This window comes from Triturus cristatus, chromosome 11 (genome assembly GCF_964204655.1).
Source record: "Triturus cristatus chromosome 11, aTriCri1.1, whole genome shotgun sequence".
Classification (NCBI taxonomy): Eukaryota; Metazoa; Chordata; class Amphibia; order Caudata; family Salamandridae; genus Triturus; species Triturus cristatus.
Window position 1 is genome coordinate 1,140,373,237 of NC_140594.1, and position 18,226 is coordinate 1,140,391,462.

Here is an 18,226-nt window from a genome sequence, read left to right on the forward strand (position 1 = left end):
TGGGAATAATGGGGGTGGCAAGTCTTTCGGTATCTCTGGAGTAGCCTTAGGTAATCCTTCGGCCAGAAGGGGATACATACCATTCATAAGGGCATTTCTTTGTCTGTCTACTTGTTCTGATTTCACTCGGATACCTTCCTCAATTAATAGATTTTCTTGAACTTTATTGGAATTCTCTTTACTCTTCTCTTCCTGTCTACGTGCTTTTTCTGTTCGTCTATGTGATTCCTTACGCCATAATTCAATGGCATCTTTCTGTGATTGTCTAGCTTTCTTTTTCCATAATTCTTCCTCTACTTTCACGATGCACTCTGCATCCCAGGTCCCCGCTGTGGGCCACCTCTGACTTTCTGGTAATTCCTTAGTGTAGTCTACCCATAGATCGAGAAATAATATGGCGTCTAGGCCATGTTTATGATACATGAAGTACCCTGGAGTGTCCCTAGGAGGAATAGGAACGGCTTCTTCGAGTACCCCTTTTCTTGTAGTGATCTGTCTTAGTTTCGAAAAGAGCGGCATATTGAGAACTGATCTGATACTTAATCTTGAACACACTTAGTACAAAAGCACAATAATAAACAACCATTCATACCACAATATGCCGGACGTTTAACACATTAAACATTAAACATTAAACATTTTTAACCTTTAAAATAACCAACAATGATGATCGTCTGCATAACTAATCACCAAGCATAATTCTTTGACAATAACTAGATACTTCGGAATACTTGATATACTGCTAAACAGTACATATACACTGCTAAAACAGTGCAGACCGGATTTGAGTACCCAAACCCGTCTTGACCGGCACAACCTATGTGCACGTCAGAAATGCCTCCCCAGCAATGGTACTCACCGGGTAGCTTCGGAAACGGAAGGCCTCGGAGACTGAACTTGGACCGGACTGGACTCGACTCGACTCGTTGGAAACTGGACTCGACTTCGAACTGGTGGGCCTCTGTATACCTCGGATCTTGCTCTCTCAGCTAGGCTCTGGTCGGGATACTTCGCACTTCTCACCGCCTCGTCTGGGTGTTGATCGCAGCCTCAGTCGCCCCCGCTTGACCGGAGGGAGACACAGGAAATCCTGCTGGTACGCGTTATTGTCCGTCCAGCTGTGGCAGGAGACCGGGCCTGCAACTCACCGCCGGCGCGTGAGATGAGAAAGTGTCCCTATTCGGGCGCCATTCATGTGGTAAATAAAATTCCTTTACCGGGACTTAATTTGATGCGGAAACATAATAAAATAGCTCAGTAAAATGAGAGGCAGAATCCGTGGTATTAGAGGTTCGGAATGGGCTTTATTCCAATGAACGATTATAATCGGTTGCTCCAAGTTCCATCACCACGGAGGTTCAGGAAGTGAAGTACATACTTTATTGACAAGAAATGACTTTTATAGTACATACATTACAATGAAGCGAATACAGTAGGCGTAACAATTGATAAGGAAAATGACGATTCATATGCGTAACCGAAAATGGGTGTAATAAGGAGTAAAAAGGAACATAATTGGTTATGATGTCATATATAGGTGGATCTATAAGATAATACTTGGCATAGATGCGCGCGCAGCAGCATGACGTGTGATTGACGTGCAACTAGGGGGTGAAGGGGACTTGACATTTAGCTCTACATGTGAAGACGAAAAGTCTGGGGGGTCAAGTCAACCTAATCCCAAATCATATCTAACATCCTATGTTTAAAGAACTATGTTATCCATAAAAGAAGGACTCTTGGACAAAATCTATTCTATACTGACTGTGTGTGCGTGCACAAGCGTCTAAGTGTCTACACTAAATGCGAGGGCGGAATCTTCCATAGTAACAAGGCTATGAATTACTTGCATAAAGACAGAGAAGCCGAGCCTTTGCTCGGTAGCTGGAAGAAATGTTTACTTAAACTACTAGACAGGAATGCATCGGCTGAGGGGCGAAGCAGATAACTCGAAGGTGAAATACAGTTCTTGGCAGAGAATAGGCTGATGTCAGGCTTCGTGAGCCGCGCAGAGAATGAGACAAAGTTCATGGTCACAGATGCAGGCTCAGACTGGAGTTTTCAGAGGCAGAAGGCAAGAAGAGTTCGATGACAGAATCAGGGCCTACTTGCCTGGACTGTAAAATGGCATAAGTGAACCATATAAAGGCGGTGGCCTTTCGTACTTAGGAATGGAATATCCGGCCCATTCATGGCGGATCAACAGAGGACATGTTAACGGTGGACGCACATGTATTTGCGTCTTCATAACTGGAACTGGAGGGAGCATACATGTACTTGTAACATGCACATAGAACCGTTGGGGTCCAAGATAGGGGACATAACTGACCAGAAAAATCCATATTTCCACAATGGAAAGAGCCTCTCACGACAGCAGGAAGGTTGGGTATTTCAAGATGGCAACATTTCCTGTCCAACGTCCTCACGTCCCGAACGCTCCCAAACGCTCAAAAGCCTCACACCGGGCAAGCCCTCACCGGGTAGATCTCTGGCTCCCAGTTAAAATCAAATCCTGAGCATGCTAGCGCTAGGATCAAAGAGAGAGGAGAGGGTTAGAGAGCTGCTATCTTGGTAAAGGCCTGAAACTGCTAGTTCCCAAGAGGGTCTGCACTTTCAGTTATGACTGACTGTGAGACGAGAAGATGAAGATTTTCTGCACCCAGCATACATTGCAGCATGCTTAGGCAAATGAGGAGCGAGACCAACCAATCCCTCGCCACTTCGCTGAAAGCTCCTCCTCTGCATAAAGAGAACACTTTTACAAGGGAGCAGAGTGGCGCAGCGGAAGCGTGCTGGGCCCATAACCCAGAGGTCGATGGATCGAAACCATCCTCTGCTATAATATTTCTTGTTTTTTCTTCTGAGAACCAATCTGTCATTTCCACGCTACCAGCAAGGAAAAGCGCAGGCTTGTGCTAGCTATGTGAGAAAAGACTTCTCAACTATCTGTCTCTGCTGAAATACAAGAGAGTGATCGCCAAAGGATCAACCCCATACTTTGAAAGTAAAGATACCCAATTATAAGCATAAATGACTGGTGGGACCGTCACACATTTTTCTGGGCATGCTTTGAATGTCATTCTTGCCTTTTCGTTCTGCTCTTATCATTCTCCTGGGCATTTCATGGAAGGCACTCTCTTTCTCTTCGCTGCTTTGCTTCCAATGCTGCCTAAATATGTTCATTTCCACTATTTGTACTACTGCTTTCCATTTCTTCTCTTCTGCACAGATTTGGCCTTGGTTTCAATCCCCAGTTCCTTACCCTCTACAAGAAACTTTCTACTGCTTTTCATGTTGGTATCTAAACCAAATGCACCATTGAAACTGGTGCAAGATAGTCATTGAACTCGGGGTTGTAATCTTTAGAACCGAGAGCACCCACATCATAGGGCATTGGTGGTATAGTGGTGAGCATAGCTGCTTCCCAAGCAGTTGACCTGGGTTCGATTCCCGGCCAATGCAGTGCAAATTTTTATATGTTCTCCAAGCAGGATTTGTTTTAATGCAACATGTCACAAAACGGAAATATCATGAACAGATTAATCAGACGTTAAATTAAAAAAAAAATGAAATACTTAGGCAGGCATCTCGATCGCCCCATCTGCTACATTCATTGTCCTATTAGATGCTATTTTCCAAAAAGCAGAGTCACCACTCACATGTGCTGGTAATAAATATGTTGCGGGCGGTAGACAATGAAAGGGCTGAACAGCGACCAGACATTCTAACTCTAGCATCTCTATATTAAAAAGCATTTCTAGGCAATATCTAGCATGTGAATAAAAGTAGGCAAGATCCACCGATGAATCTGGCAAAAGTCCCCAACGATTTTGTGCACACTTGTTTTCTCACCTGAATGCAGCGCCACCTTGTAGCCATCGGATGTAACTGCAGCTCACAAAATGTTATATCAGAGAGCAAGTTGAGAGGACTCCAAGAGGCAGGTTATATCAGAGAGCAAGTTGAGAGGACTCCAAGAGGCAGATGTCCATGGAAAGAGCCTCTCACGACAGCAGGAAGGTTGGATATTTCAAGATGGCAACATTTCCTGTCCAACGTCCTCACGTCCCGAATGCTCCCAAACGCTCAAAAGCCTCCCCTCACCGGGTAGATCTCTGGCTCCCAGTTAAAATCAAATCCTGAGCATGCTAGCGCTAGGATCAAAGAGAGAGGAGAGGGTTAGAGAGCTGCTATCTTGGTAAAGGCCTGAAACTGCTAGTTCCCAAGAGGGTCTGCACTTTCAGTTATGACTGACTGTGAGACGAGAAGATGAAGATTTTCTGCACCCAGCATACATTGCAGCATGCTTAGGCAAATGAGGAGCGAGACCCACCAATCCCTCGCCACTTCGCTGAAAGCTCCTCCTCTGCATAAAGAGAACACTTTCACAAGGGAGCAGAGTGGCGCAGCGGAAGCGTGCTGGGCCCATAACCCAGAGGTCGATGGATCGAAACCATCCTCTGCTATAATATTTCTTGTTTTTTCTTCTGAGAACCAATCTGTCATTTCCACGCTACCAGCAAGGAAAAACGCAGGCTTGTGCTAGCTATGTGAGAAAAGACTTCTCAACTATCTGTCTCTGCTGAAATACAAGAGAGTGATCGCCAAAGGATCAACCCCATACTTTGAAAGTAAAGATACCCAATTATAAGCATAAATGACTGGTGGGACCGTCACACGTTTTTCTGGGCATGCTTTGAATGTCATTCTTGCCTTTTCGTTCTGCTCTTATCATTCTCCTGGGCATTTCATGGAAGGCACTCTCTTTCTCTTCGCTGCTTTGCTTCCAATGCTGCCTAAATATGTTCATTTCCACTATTTGTACTACTGCTTTCCATTTCTTCTCTTCTGCACAGATTTGGCCTTGGTTTCAATCCCCAGTTCCTTACCCTCTACAAGAAACTTTCTACTGCTTTTCATGTTGGTATCTAAACCAAATGCACCATTGAAACTGGTGCAAGATAGTCATTGAACTCGGGGTTGTAATCTTTAGAACCGAGAGCAACCACATCATAGGGCGTTGGTGGTATAGTGGTGAGCATAGCTGCTTCCCAAGCAGTTGACCTGGGTTCGATTCCCGGCCAATGCAGTGCAAATTTTTATATGTTCTCCAAGCAGGATTTGTTTTAATGCAACATGTCACAAAACGGAAATATCATGAACAGATTAATCAGACGTTAAATTAAAAAAAAAATGAAATACTTAGGCAGGCATCTCGATCGCCCCATCTGCTACATTCATTGTCCTATTAGACGCTATTTTCCAAAAAGCAGAGTCACCACTCACATGTGCTGGTAATAAATATGTTGCGGGCGGTAGACAATGAAAGGGCTGAACCCCGACCAGACATTCTAACTCTAGCATCTCTATATTAAAAAGCATTTCTAGGCAATATCTAGCATGTGAATAAAAGTAGGCAAGATCCACCGATGAATCTGGCAAAAGTCCCCAACGATTTTGTGCACACTTGTTCTCTCACCTGAATGCAGCGCCACCTTGTAGCCATCGGATGTAACTGCAGCTCACAAAATGTTATATCAGCGAGCAAGTTGAGAGGACTCCAAGAGGCAGATGTCCATGGGAAGAGCCTCTCACGACAGCAGGAAGGTTGGATATTTCAAGATGGCAACATTTCCTGTCCAACGTCCTCACGTCCCGAACGCTCCCAAACGCTCAAAAGCCTCACACCGGGCAAGCCCTCACCGGGTAGATCTCTGGCTCCCAGTTAAAATCAAATCCTGAGCATGCTAGCGCTAGGATCAAAGAGAGAGGAGAGGGTTAGAGAGCTGCTATCTTGGTAAAGGCCTGAAACTGCTAGTTCCCAAGAGGGTCTGCACTTTCAGTTATGACTGACTGTGAGACGAGAAGATGAAGATTTTCTGCACCCAGCATACATTGCAGCATGCTTAGGCAAATGAGGAGCGAGACCAACCAATCCCTCGCCACTTCGCTGAAAGCTCCTCCTCTGCATAAAGAGAACACTTTTACAAGGGAGCAGAGTGGCGCAGCGGAAGCGTGCTGGGCCCATAACCCAGAGGTCGATGGATCGAAACCATCCTCTGCTATAATATTTCTTGTTTTTTCTTCTGAGAACCAATCTGTCATTTCCACGCTACCAGCAAGGAAAAGCGCAGGCTTGTGCTAGCTATGTGAGAAAAGACTTCTCAACTATCTGTCTCTGCTGAAATACAAGAGAGTGATCGCCAAAGGATCAACCCCATACTTTGAAAGTAAAGATACCCAATTATAAGCATAAATGACTGGTGGGACCGTCACACGTTTTTCTGGGCATGCTTTGAATGTCATTCTTGCCTTTTCGTTCTGCTCTTATCATTCTCCTGGGCATTTCATGGAAGGCACTCTCTTTCTCTTCGCTGCTTTGCTTCCAATGCTGCCTAAATATGTTCATTTCCACTATTTGTACTACTGCTTTCCATTTCTTCTCTTCTGCACAGATTTGGCCTTGGTTTCAATCCCCAGTTTCTTACCCTCTACAAGAAACTTTCTACTGCTTTTCATGTTGGTATCTAAACCAAATGCACCATTGAAACTGGTGCAAGATAGTCATTGAACTCGGGGTTGTAATCTTTAGAACCGAGAGCACCCACATCATAGGGCGTTGGTGGTATAGTGGTGAGCATAGCTGCTTCCCAAGCAGTTGACCCGGGTTCGATTTCCGGCCAATGCAGTGCAAATTTTTATATGTTCTCCAAGCAGGATTTGTTTTAATGCAACATGTCACAAAACGGAAATATCATGAACAGATTAATCAGACGTTAAATTAAAAAAAAAATGAAATACTTAGGCAGGCATCTCGATCGCCCCATCTGCTACATTCATTGTCCTATTAGATGCTATTTTCCAAAAAGCAGAGTCACCACTCACATGTGCTGGTAATAAATATGTTGCGGGCGGTAGACAATGAAAGGGCTGAACCCCGACCAGACATTCTAACTCTAGCATCTCTATATTAAAAAGCATTTCTAGGCAATATCTAGCATGTGAATAAAAGTAGGCAAGATCCACCGATGAATCTGGCAAAAGTCCCCAACGATTTTGTGCACACTTGTTCTCTCACCTGAATGCAGCGCCACCTTGTAGCCATCGGATGTAACTGCAGCTCACAAAATGTTATATCAGAGAGCAAGTTGAGAGGACTCCAAGAGGCAGATGTCCATGGAAAGAGCCTCTCACGACAGCAGGAAGGTTGGGTATTTCAAGATGGCAACATTTCCTGTCCAACGTCCTCACGTCCCGAACGCTCCCAAACGCTCAAAAGCCTCACACCGGGCAAGCCCTCACCGGGTAGATCTCTGGCTCCCAGTTAAAATCAAATCCTGAGCATGCTAGCGCTAGGATCAAAGAGAGAGGAGAGGGTTAGAGAGCTGCTATCTTGGTAAAGGCCTGAAACTGCTAGTTCCCAAGAGGGTCTGCACTTTCAGTTATGACTGACTGTGAGACAAGAAGATGAAGATTTTCTGCTCCCAGCATACATTGCAGCATGCTTAGGCAAATGAGGAGCGAGACCCACCAATCCCTCGCCACTTCGCTGAAAGCTCCTCATCTGCATAAAGAGAACACTTTTACAAGGGAGCAGAGTGGCGCAGCGGAAGCGTGCTGGGCCCATAACCCAGAGGTCGATGGATCGAAACCATCCTCTGCTATAATATTTCTTGTTTTTTCTTCTGAGGACCAATCTGTCATTTCCACGCTACCAGCAAGGAAAAGCGCCGGCTTGTGCTAGCTATGTGAGAAAAGACTTCTCAACTATCTGTCTCTGCTGAAATACAAGAGAGTGATCGCCAAAGGATCAACCCCATACTTTGAATGTAAAGATACCCAATTATAAGCATAAATGACTGGTGGGACCGTCACACGTTTTTCTGGGCATGCTTTGAATGTCATTCTTGCCTTTTCGTTCTGCTCTTATCATTCTCCTGGGCATTTCATGGAAGGCACTCTCTTTCTCTTCGCTGCTTTGCTTCCAATGCTGCCTAAATATGTTCATTTCCACTATTTGTACTACTGCTTTCCATTTCTTCTCTTCTGCACAGATTTGGCCTTGGTTTCAATCCCCAGTTCCTTACCATCTACAAGAAACTTTCTACTGCTTTTCATGTTGGTATCTAAACCAAATGCACCATTGAAACTGGTGCAAGATAGTCATTGAACTCGGGGTTGTAATCTTTAGAACCGAGAGCACCCACATCATAGGGCGTTGGTGGTATAGTGGTGAGCATAGCTGCTTCCCAAGCAGTTGACCCGGGTTCGATTCCCAGCCAATGCAGTGCAAATTTTTATATGTTCTCCAAGCAGGATTTGTTTTAATGCAACATGTCACAAAACGGAAATATCATGAACAGATTAATCAGACGTTAAATTAAAAAAAAAATGAAATACTTAGGCAGGCATCTCGATCGCCCCATCTGCTACATTCATTGTCCTATTAGATGCTATTTTCCAAAAAGCAGAGTCACCACTCACATGTGCTGGTAATAAATATGTTGCGGGCGGTAGACAATGAAAGGGCTGAACCCCGACCAGACATTCTAACTCTAGCATCTCTATATTAAAAAGCATTTCTAGGCAATATCTAGCATGTGAATAAAAGTAGGCAAGATCCACCGATGAATCTGGCAAAAGTCCCCAACGATTTTGTGCACACTTGTTCTCTCACCTGAATGCAGCGCCACCTTGTAGCCATCGGATGTAACTGCAGCTCACAAAATGTTATATCAGAGAGCAAGTTGAGAGGACTCCAAGAGGCAGGTTATATCAGAGAGCAAGTTGAGAGGACTCCAAGAGGCAGATGTCCATGGAAAGAGCCTCTCACGACAGCAGGAAGGTTGGATATTTCAAGATGGCAACATTTCCTGTCCAACGTCCTCACGTCCCGAATGCTCCCAAACGCTCAAAAGCCTCCCCTCACCGGGTAGATCTCTGGCTCCCAGTTAAAATCAAATCCTGAGCATGCTAGCGCTAGGATCAAAGAGAGAGGAGAGGGTTAGAGAGCTGCTATCTTGGTAAAGGCCTGAAACTGCTAGTTCCCAAGAGGGTCTGCACTTTCAGTTATGACTGACTGTGAGACGAGAAGATGAAGATTTTCTGCACCCAGCATACATTGCAGCATGCTTAGGCAAATGAGGAGCGAGACCCACCAATCCCTCGCCACTTCGCTGAAAGCTCCTCCTCTGCATAAAGAGAACACTTTTACAAGGGAGCAGAGTGGCGCAGCGGAAGCGTGCTGGGCCCATAACCCAGAGGTCGATGCATCTAAACCATCCTCTGCTATAATATTTCTTGTTTTTTCTTCTGAGAACCAATCTGTCATTTCCACGCTACCAGCAAGGAAAAGCGCAGGCTTGTGCTAGCTATGTGAGAAAAGACTTCTCAACTATCTGTCTCTGCTGAAATACAAGAGAGTGATCGCCAAAGGATCAACCCCATACTTTGAAAGTAAAGATACCCAATTATAAGCATAAATGACTGGTGGGACCGTCACACGTTTTTCTGGGCATGCTTTGAATGTCATTCTTGCCTTTTCGTTCTGCTCTTATCATTCTCCTGGGCATTTCATGGAAGGCACTCTCTTTCTCTTCGCTGCTTTGCTTCCAATGCTGCCTAAATATGTTCATTTCCACTATTTGTACTACTGCTTTCCATTTCTTCTCTTCTGCACAGATTTGGCCTTGGTTTCAATCCCCAGTTCCTTACCCTCTACAAGAAACTTTCTACTGCTTTTCATGTTGGTATCTAAACCAAATGCACCATTGAAACTGGTGCAAGATAGTCATTGAACTCGGGGTTGTAATCTTTAGAACCGAGAGCAACCACATCATAGGGCGTTGGTGGTATAGTGGTGAGCATAGCTGCTTCCCAAGCAGTTGACCCGGGTTCGATTCCCGGCCAATGCAGTGCAAATTTTTATATGTTCTCCAAGCAGGATTTGTTTTAATGCAACATGTCACAAAACGGAAATATCATGAACAGATTAATCAGACGTTAAATTAAAAAAAAAATGAAATACTTAGGCAGGCATCTCGATCGCCCCATCTGCTACATTCATTGTCCTATTAGACGCTATTTTCCAAAAAGCAGAGTCACCACTCACATGTGCTGGTAATAAATATGTTGCGGGCGGTAGACAATGAAAGGGCTGAACCCCGACCAGACATTCTAACTCTAGCATCTCTATATTAAAAAGCATTTCTAGGCAATATCTAGCATGTGAATAAAAGTAGGCAAGATCCACCGATGAATCTGGCAAAAGTCCCCAACGATTTTGTGCACACTTGTTCTCTCACCTGAATGCAGCGCCACCTTGTAGCCATCGGATGTAACTGCAGCTCACAAAATGTTATATCAGAGAGCAAGTTGAGAGGACTCCAAGAGGCAGATGTCCATGGAAAGAGCCTCTCACGACAGCAGGAAGGTTGGGTATTTCAAGATGGCAACATTTCCTGTCCAACGTCCTCACGTCCCGAACGCTCCCAAACGCTCAAAAGCCTCACACCGGGCAAGCCCTCACCGGGTAGATCTCTGGCTCCCAGTTAAAATCAAATCCTGAGCATGCTAGCGCTAGGATCAAAGAGAGAGGAGAGGGTTAGAGAGCTGCTATCTTGGTAAAGGCCTGAAACTGCTAGTTCCCAAGAGGGTCTGCACTTTCAGTTATGACTGACTGTGAGACGAGAAGATGAAGATTTTCTGCACCCAGCATACATTGCAGCATGCTTAGGCAAATGAGGAGCGAGACCAACCAATCCCTCGCCACTTCGCTGAAAGCTCCTCCTCTGCATAAAGAGAACACTTTTACAAGGGAGCAGAGTGGCGCAGCGGAAGCGTGCTGGGCCCATAACCCAGAGGTCGATGGATCGAAACCATCCTCTGCTATAATATTTCTTGTTTTTTCTTCTGAGAACCAATCTGTCATTTCCACGCTACCAGCAAGGAAAAGCGCAGGCTTGTGCTAGCTATGTGAGAAAAGACTTCTCAACTATCTGTCTCTGCTGAAATACAAGAGAGTGATCGCCAAAGGATCAACCCCATACTTTGAAAGTAAAGATACCCAATTATAAGCATAAATGACTGGTGATACCGTCACACGTTTTTCTGGGCATGCTTTGAATGTCATTCTTGCCTTTTCGTTCTGCTCTTATCATTCTCCTGGGCATTTCATGGAAGGCACTCTCTTTCTCTTCGCTGCTTTGCTTCCAATGCTGCCTAAATATGTTCATTTCCACTATTTGTACTACTGCTTTCCATTTCTTCTCTTCTGCACAGATTTGGCCTTGGTTTCAATCCCCAGTTTCTTACCCTCTACAAGAAACTTTCTACTGCTTTTCATGTTGGTATCTAAACCAAATGCACCATTGAAACTGGTGCAAGATAGTCATTGAACTCGGGGTTGTAATCTTTAGAACCGAGAGCACCCACATCATAGGGCGTTGGTGGTATAGTGGTGAGCATAGCTGCTTCCCAAGCAGTTGACCCGGGTTCGATTCCCGGCCAATGCAGTGCAAATTTTTATATGTTCTCCAAGCAGGATTTGTTTTAATGCAACATGTCACAAAACGGAAATATCATGAACAGATTAATCAGACGTTAAATTAAAAAAAAAATGAAATACTTAGGCAGGCATCTCGATCGCCCCTCTGCTACATTCATTGTCCTATTAGATGCTATTTTCCAAAAAGCAGAGTCACCACTCACATGTGCTGGTAATAAATATGTTGCGGGCGGTAGACAATGAAAGGGCTGAACCCCGACCAGACATTCTAACTCTAGCATCTCTATATTAAAAAGCATTTCTAGGCAATATCTAGCATGTGAATAAAAGTAGGCAAGATCCACCGATGAATCTGGCAAAAGTCCCCAACGATTTTGTGCACACTTGTTCTCTCACCTGAATGCAGCGCCACCTTGTAGCCATCGGATGTAACTGCAGCTCACAAAATGTTATATCAGAGAGCAAGTTGAGAGGACTCCAAGAGGCAGATGTCCATGGAAAGAGCCTCTCACGACAGCAGGAAGGTTGGGTATTTCAAGATGGCAACATTTCCTGTCCAACGTCCTCACGTCCCGAACGCTCCCAAACGCTCAAAAGCCTCACACCGGGCAAGCCCTCACCGGGTAGATCTCTGGCTCCCAGTTAAAATCAAATCCTGAGCATGCTAGCGCTAGGATCAAAGAGAGAGGAGAGGGTTAGAGAGCTGCTATCTTGGTAAAGGCCTGAAACTGCTAGTTCCCAAGAGGGTCTGCACTTTCAGTTATGACTGACTGTGAGACGAGAAGATGAAGATTTTCTGCTCCCAGCATACATTGCAGCATGCTTAGGCAAATGAGGAGCGAGACCCACCAATCCCTCGCCACTTCGCTGAAAGCTCCTCATCTGCATAAAGAGAACACTTTTACAAGGGAGCAGAGTGGCGCAGCGGAAGCGTGCTGGGCCCATAACCCAGAGGTCGATGGATCGAAACCATCCTCTGCTATAATATTTCTTGTTTTTTCTTCTGAGGACCAATCTGTCATTTCCACGCTACCAGCAAGGAAAAGCGCCGGCTTGTGCTAGCTATGTGAGAAAAGACTTCTCAACTATCTGTCTCTGCTGAAATACAAGAGAGTGATCGCCAAAGGATCAACCCCATACTTTGAATGTAAAGATACCCAATTATAAGCATAAATGACTGGTGGGACCGTCACACGTTTTTCTGGGCATGCTTTGAATGTCATTCTTGCCTTTTCGTTCTGCTCTTATCATTCTCCTGGGCATTTCATGGAAGGCACTCTCTTTCTCTTCGCTGCTTTGCTTCCAATGCTGCCTAAATATGTTCATTTCCACTATTTGTACTACTGCTTTCCATTTCTTCTCTTCTGCACAGATTTGGCCTTGGTTTCAATCCCCAGTTCCTTACCATCTACAAGAAACTTTCTACTGCTTTTCATGTTGGTATCTAAACCAAATGCACCATTGAAACTGGTGCAAGATAGTCATTGAACTCGGGGTTGTAATCTTTAGAACCGAGAGCACCCACATCATAGGGCGTTGGTGGTATAGTGGTGAGCATAGCTGCTTCCCAAGCAGTTGACCCGTGTTCGATTCCCAGCCAATGCAGTGCAAATTTTTATATGTTCTCCAAGCAGGATTTGTTTTAATGCAACATGTCACAAAACGGAAATATCATGAACAGATTAATCAGACGTTAAATTAAAAAAAAAATGAAATACTTAGGCAGGCATCTCGATCGCCCCATCTGCTACATTCATTGTCCTATTAGATGCTATTTTCCAAAAAGCAGAGTCACCACTCACATGTGCTGGTAATAAATATGTTGCGGGCGGTAGACAATGAAAGGGCTGAACCCCGACCAGACATTCTAACTCTAGCATCTCTATATTAAAAAGCATTTCTAGGCAATATCTAGCATGTGAATAAAAGTAGGCAAGATCCACCGATGAATCTGGCAAAAGTCCCCAACGATTTTGTGCACACTTGTTCTCTCACCTGAATGCAGCGCCACCTTGTAGCCATCGGATGTAACTGCAGCTCACAAAATGTTATATCAGAGAGCAAGTTGAGAGGACTCCAAGAGGCAGGTTATATCAGAGAGCAAGTTGAGAGGACTCCAAGAGGCAGATGTCCATGGAAAGAGCCTCTCACGACAGCAGGAAGGTTGGATATTTCAAGATGGCAACATTTCCTGTCCAACGTCCTCACGTCCCGAATGCTCCCAAACGCTCAAAAGCCTCCCCTCACCGGGTAGATCTCTGGCTCCCAGTTAAAATCAAATCCTGAGCATGCTAGCGCTAGGATCAAAGAGAGAGGAGAGGGTTAGAGAGCTGCTATCTTGGTAAAGGCCTGAAACTGCTAGTTCCCAAGAGGGTCTGCACTTTCAGTTATGACTGACTGTGAGACGAGAAGATGAAGATTTTCTGCACCCAGCATACATTGCAGCATGCTTAGGCAAATGAGGAGCGAGACCCACCAATCCCTCGCCACTTCGCTGAAAGCTCCTCCTCTGCATAAAGAGAACACTTTTACAAGGGAGCAGAGTGGCGCAGCGGAAGCGTGCTGGGCCCATAACCCAGAGGTCGATGGATCTAAACCATCCTCTGCTATAATATTTCTTGTTTTTTCTTCTGAGAACCAATCTGTCATTTCCACGCTACCAGCAAGGAAAAGCGCAGGCTTGTGCTAGCTATGTGAGAAAAGACTTCTCAACTATCTGTCTCTGCTGAAATACAAGAGAGTGATCGCCAAAGGATCAACCCCATACTTTGAAAGTAAAGATACCCAATTATAAGCATAAATGACTGGTGGGACCGTCACACGTTTTTCTGGGCATGCTTTGAATGTCATTCTTGCCTTTTCGTTCTGCTCTTATCATTCTCCTGGGCATTTCATGGAAGGCACTTTCTTTCTCTTCGCTGCTTTGCTTCCAATGCTGCCTAAATATGTTCATTTCCACTATTTGTACTACTGCTTTCCATTTCTTCTCTTCTGCACAGATTTGGCCTTGGTTTCAATCCCCAGTTCCTTACCCTCTACAAGAAACTTTCTACTGCTTTTCATGTTGGTATCTAAACCAAATGCACCATTGAAACTGGTGCAAGATAGTCATTGAACTCGGGGTTGTAATCTTTAGAACCGAGAGCAACCACATCCTAGGGCGTTGGTGGTATAGTGGTGAGCATAGCTGCTTCCCAAACAGTTGACCCGGGTTCGATTCCCGGCCAATGCAGTGCAAATTTTTATATGTTCTCCAAGCAGGATTTGTTTTAATGCAACATGTCACAAAACGGAAATATCATGAACAGATTAATCAGACGTTAAATTAAAAAAAAAATGAAATACTTAGGCAGGCATCTCGATCGCCCCATCTGCTACATTCATTGTCCTATTAGACGCTATTTTCCAAAAAGCAGAGTCACCACTCACATGTGCTGGTAATAAATATGTTGCGGGCGGTAGACAATGAAAGGGCTGAACCCCGACCAGACATTCTAACTCTAGCATCTCTATATTAAAAAGCATTTCTAGGCAATATCTAGCATGTGAATAAAAGTAGGCAAGATCCACCGATGAATCTGGCAAAAGTCCCCAACGATTTTGTGCACACTTGTTCTCTCACCTGAATGCAGCGCCACCTTGTAGCCATCGGATGTAACTGCAGCTCACAAAATGTAATATCAGCGAGCAAGTTGAGAGGACTCCAAGAGGCAGATGTCCATGGGAAGAGCCTCTCACGACAGCAGGAAGGTTGGATATTTCAAGATGGCAACATTTCCTGTCCAATGTCCTCACGTCCCGAACGCTCCCAAACGCTCAAAAGCCTCACACCGGGCAAGCCCTCACCGGGTAGATCTCTGGCTCCCAGTTAAAATCAAATCCTGAGCATGCTAGCGCTAGGATCAAAGAGAGAGGAGAGGGTTAGAGAGCTGCTATCTTGGTAAAGGCCTGAAACTGCTAGTTCCCAAGAGGGTCTGCACTTTCAGTTATGACTGACTGTGAGACGAGAAGATGAAGATTTTCTGCTCCCAGCATACATTGCAGCATGCTTAGGCAAATGAGGAGCGAGACCCACCAATCCCTCGCCACTTCGCTGAAAGCTCCTCATCTGCATAAAGAGAACACTTTTACAAGGGAGCAGAGTGGCGCAGCGGAAGCGTGCTGGGCCCATAACCCAGAGGTCGATGGATCGAAACCATCCTCTGCTATAATATTTCTTGTTTTTTCTTCTGAGGACCAATCTGTCATTTCCACGCTACCAGCAAGGAAAAGCGCCGGCTTGTGCTAGCTATGTGAGAAAAGACTTCTCAACTATCTGTCTCTGCTGAAATACAAGAGAGTGATCGCCAAAGGATCAACCCCATACTTTGAATGTAAAGATACCCAATTATAAGCATAAATGACTGGTGGGACCGTCACACGTTTTTCTGGGCATGCTTTGAATGTCATTCTTGCCTTTTCGTTCTGCTCTTATCATTCTCCTGGGCATTTCATGGAAGGCACTCTCTTTCTCTTCGCTGCTTTGCTTCCAATGCTGCCTAAATATGTTCATTTCCACTATTTGTACTACTGCTTTCCATTTCTTCTCTTCTGCACAGATTTGGCCTTGGTTTCAATCCCCAGTTCCTTACCATCTACAAGAAACTTTCTACTGCTTTTCATGTTGGTATCTAAACCAAATGCACCATTGAAACTGGTGCAAGATAGTCATTGAACTCGGGGTTGTAATCTTTAGAACCGAGAGCACCCACATCATAGGGCGTTGGTGGTATAGTGGTGAGCATAGCTGCTTCCCAAGCAGTTGACCCGTGTTCGATTCCCAGCCAATGCAGTGCAAATTTTTATATGTTCTCCAAGCAGGATTTGTTTTAATGCAACATGTCACAAAACGGAAATATCATGAACAGATTAATCAGACGTTAAATTAAAAAAAAAATGAAATACTTAGGCAGGCATCTCGATCGCCCCATCTGCTACATTCATTGTCCTATTAGATGCTATTTTCCAAAAAGCAGAGTCACCACTCACATGTGCTGGTAATAAATATGTTGCGGGCGGTAGACAATGAAAGGGCTGAACCCCGACCAGACATTCTAACTCTAGCATCTCTATATTAAAAAGCATTTCTAGGCAATATCTAGCATGTGAATAAAAGTAGGCAAGATCCACCGATGAATCTGGCAAAAGTCCCCAACGATTTTGTGCACACTTGTTCTCTCACCTGAATGCAGCGCCACCTTGTAGCCATCGGATGTAACTGCAGCTCACAAAATGTTATATCAGAGAGCAAGTTGAGAGGACTCCAAGAGGCAGGTTATATCAGAGAGCAATTTGAGAGGACTCCAAGAGGCAGATGTCCATGGAAAGAGCCTCTCACGACAGCAGGAAGGTTGGATATTTCAAGATGGCAACATTTCCTGTCCAACGTCCTCACGTCCCGAATGCTCCCAAACGCTCAAAAGCCTCCCCTCACCGGGTAGATCTCTGGCTCCCAGTTAAAATCAAATCCTGAGCATGCTAGCGCTAGGATCAAAGAGAGAGGAGAGGGTTAGAGAGCTGCTATCTTGGTAAAGGCCTGAAACTGCTAGTTCCCAAGAGGGTCTGCACTTTTAGTTATGACTGACTGTGAGACGAGAAGATGAAGATTTTCTGCACCCAGCATACATTGCAGCATGCTTAGGCAAATGAGGAGCGAGACCCACCAATCCCTCGCCACTTCGCTGAAAGCTCCTCCTCTGCATAAAGAGAACACTTTTACAAGGGAGCAGAGTGGCGCAGCGGAAGCGTGCTGGGCCCATAACCCAGAGGTCGATGGATCTAAACCATCCTCTGCTATAATATTTCTTGTTTTTTCTTCTGAGAACCAATCTGTCATTTCCACGCTACCAGCAAGGAAAAGCGCAGGCTTGTGCTAGCTATGTGAGAAAAGACTTCTCAACTATCTGTCTCTGCTGAAATACAAGAGAGTGATCGCCAAAGGATCAACCCCATACTTTGAAAGTAAAGATACCCAATTATAAGCATAAATGACTGGTGGGACCGTCACACGTTTTTCTGGGCATGCTTTGAATGTCATTCTTGCCTTTTCGTTCTGCTCTTATCATTCTCCTGGGCATTTCATGGAAGGCACTTTCTTTCTCTTCGCTGCTTTGCTTCCAATGCTGCCTAAATATGTTCATTTCCACTATTTGTACTACTGCTTTCCATTTCTTCTCTTCTGCACAGATTTGGCCTTGGTTTCAATCCCCAGTTCCTTACCCTCTACAAGAAACTTTCTACTGCTTTTCATGTTGGTATCTAAACCAAATGCACCATTGAAACTGGTGCAAGATAGTCATTGAACTCGGGGTTGTAATCTTTAGAACCGAGAGCAACCACATCCTAGGGCGTTGGTGGTATAGTGGTGAGCATAGCTGCTTCCCAAGCAGTTGACCCGGGTTCGATTCCCGGCCAATGCAGAGCAAATTTTTATATGTTCTCCAAGCAGGATTTGTTTTAATGCAACATGTCACAAAACGGAAATATCATGAACAGATTAATCAGACGTTAAATTAAAAATAAAATGAAATACTTAGGCAGGCATCTCGATCGCCCCATCTGCTACATTCATTGTCCTATTAGACGCTATTTTCCAAAAAGCAGAGTCACCACTCACATGTGCTGGTAATAAATATGTTGCGGGCGGTAGACAATGAAAGGGCTGAACCCCGACCAGACATT

General features: G+C 44.8%; 5 non-coding genes across 5 annotated transcripts; all 5 read left to right on the forward strand.

The window, feature by feature from the left end:
• The first annotated feature begins 3,390 nt into the window (after nt 1–3,390).
• Nucleotides 3,391–3,462, forward strand: TRNAG-CCC (transfer RNA glycine (anticodon CCC)). The gene has a single exon. It is a non-coding gene; the product is annotated as a tRNA-Gly (tRNA).
• Nucleotides 3,463–5,017: 1,555 nt separating this feature from the next.
• On the forward strand, nt 5,018–5,089 carry TRNAG-CCC (transfer RNA glycine (anticodon CCC)). Its single transcript has one exon. It is a non-coding gene; the product is annotated as a tRNA-Gly (tRNA).
• A 4,753-nt stretch (nt 5,090–9,842) lies between these two features.
• TRNAG-CCC (transfer RNA glycine (anticodon CCC)) lies at nt 9,843–9,914 on the forward strand. The gene has a single exon. It is a non-coding gene; the product is annotated as a tRNA-Gly (tRNA).
• Nucleotides 9,915–11,441: 1,527 nt separating this feature from the next.
• Nucleotides 11,442–11,513, forward strand: TRNAG-CCC (transfer RNA glycine (anticodon CCC)). Its single transcript has one exon. It is a non-coding gene; the product is annotated as a tRNA-Gly (tRNA).
• Nucleotides 11,514–17,892: 6,379 nt separating this feature from the next.
• TRNAG-CCC (transfer RNA glycine (anticodon CCC)) lies at nt 17,893–17,964 on the forward strand. Its single transcript has one exon. It is a non-coding gene; the product is annotated as a tRNA-Gly (tRNA).
• Nucleotides 17,965–18,226: the final 262 nt, after the last annotated feature.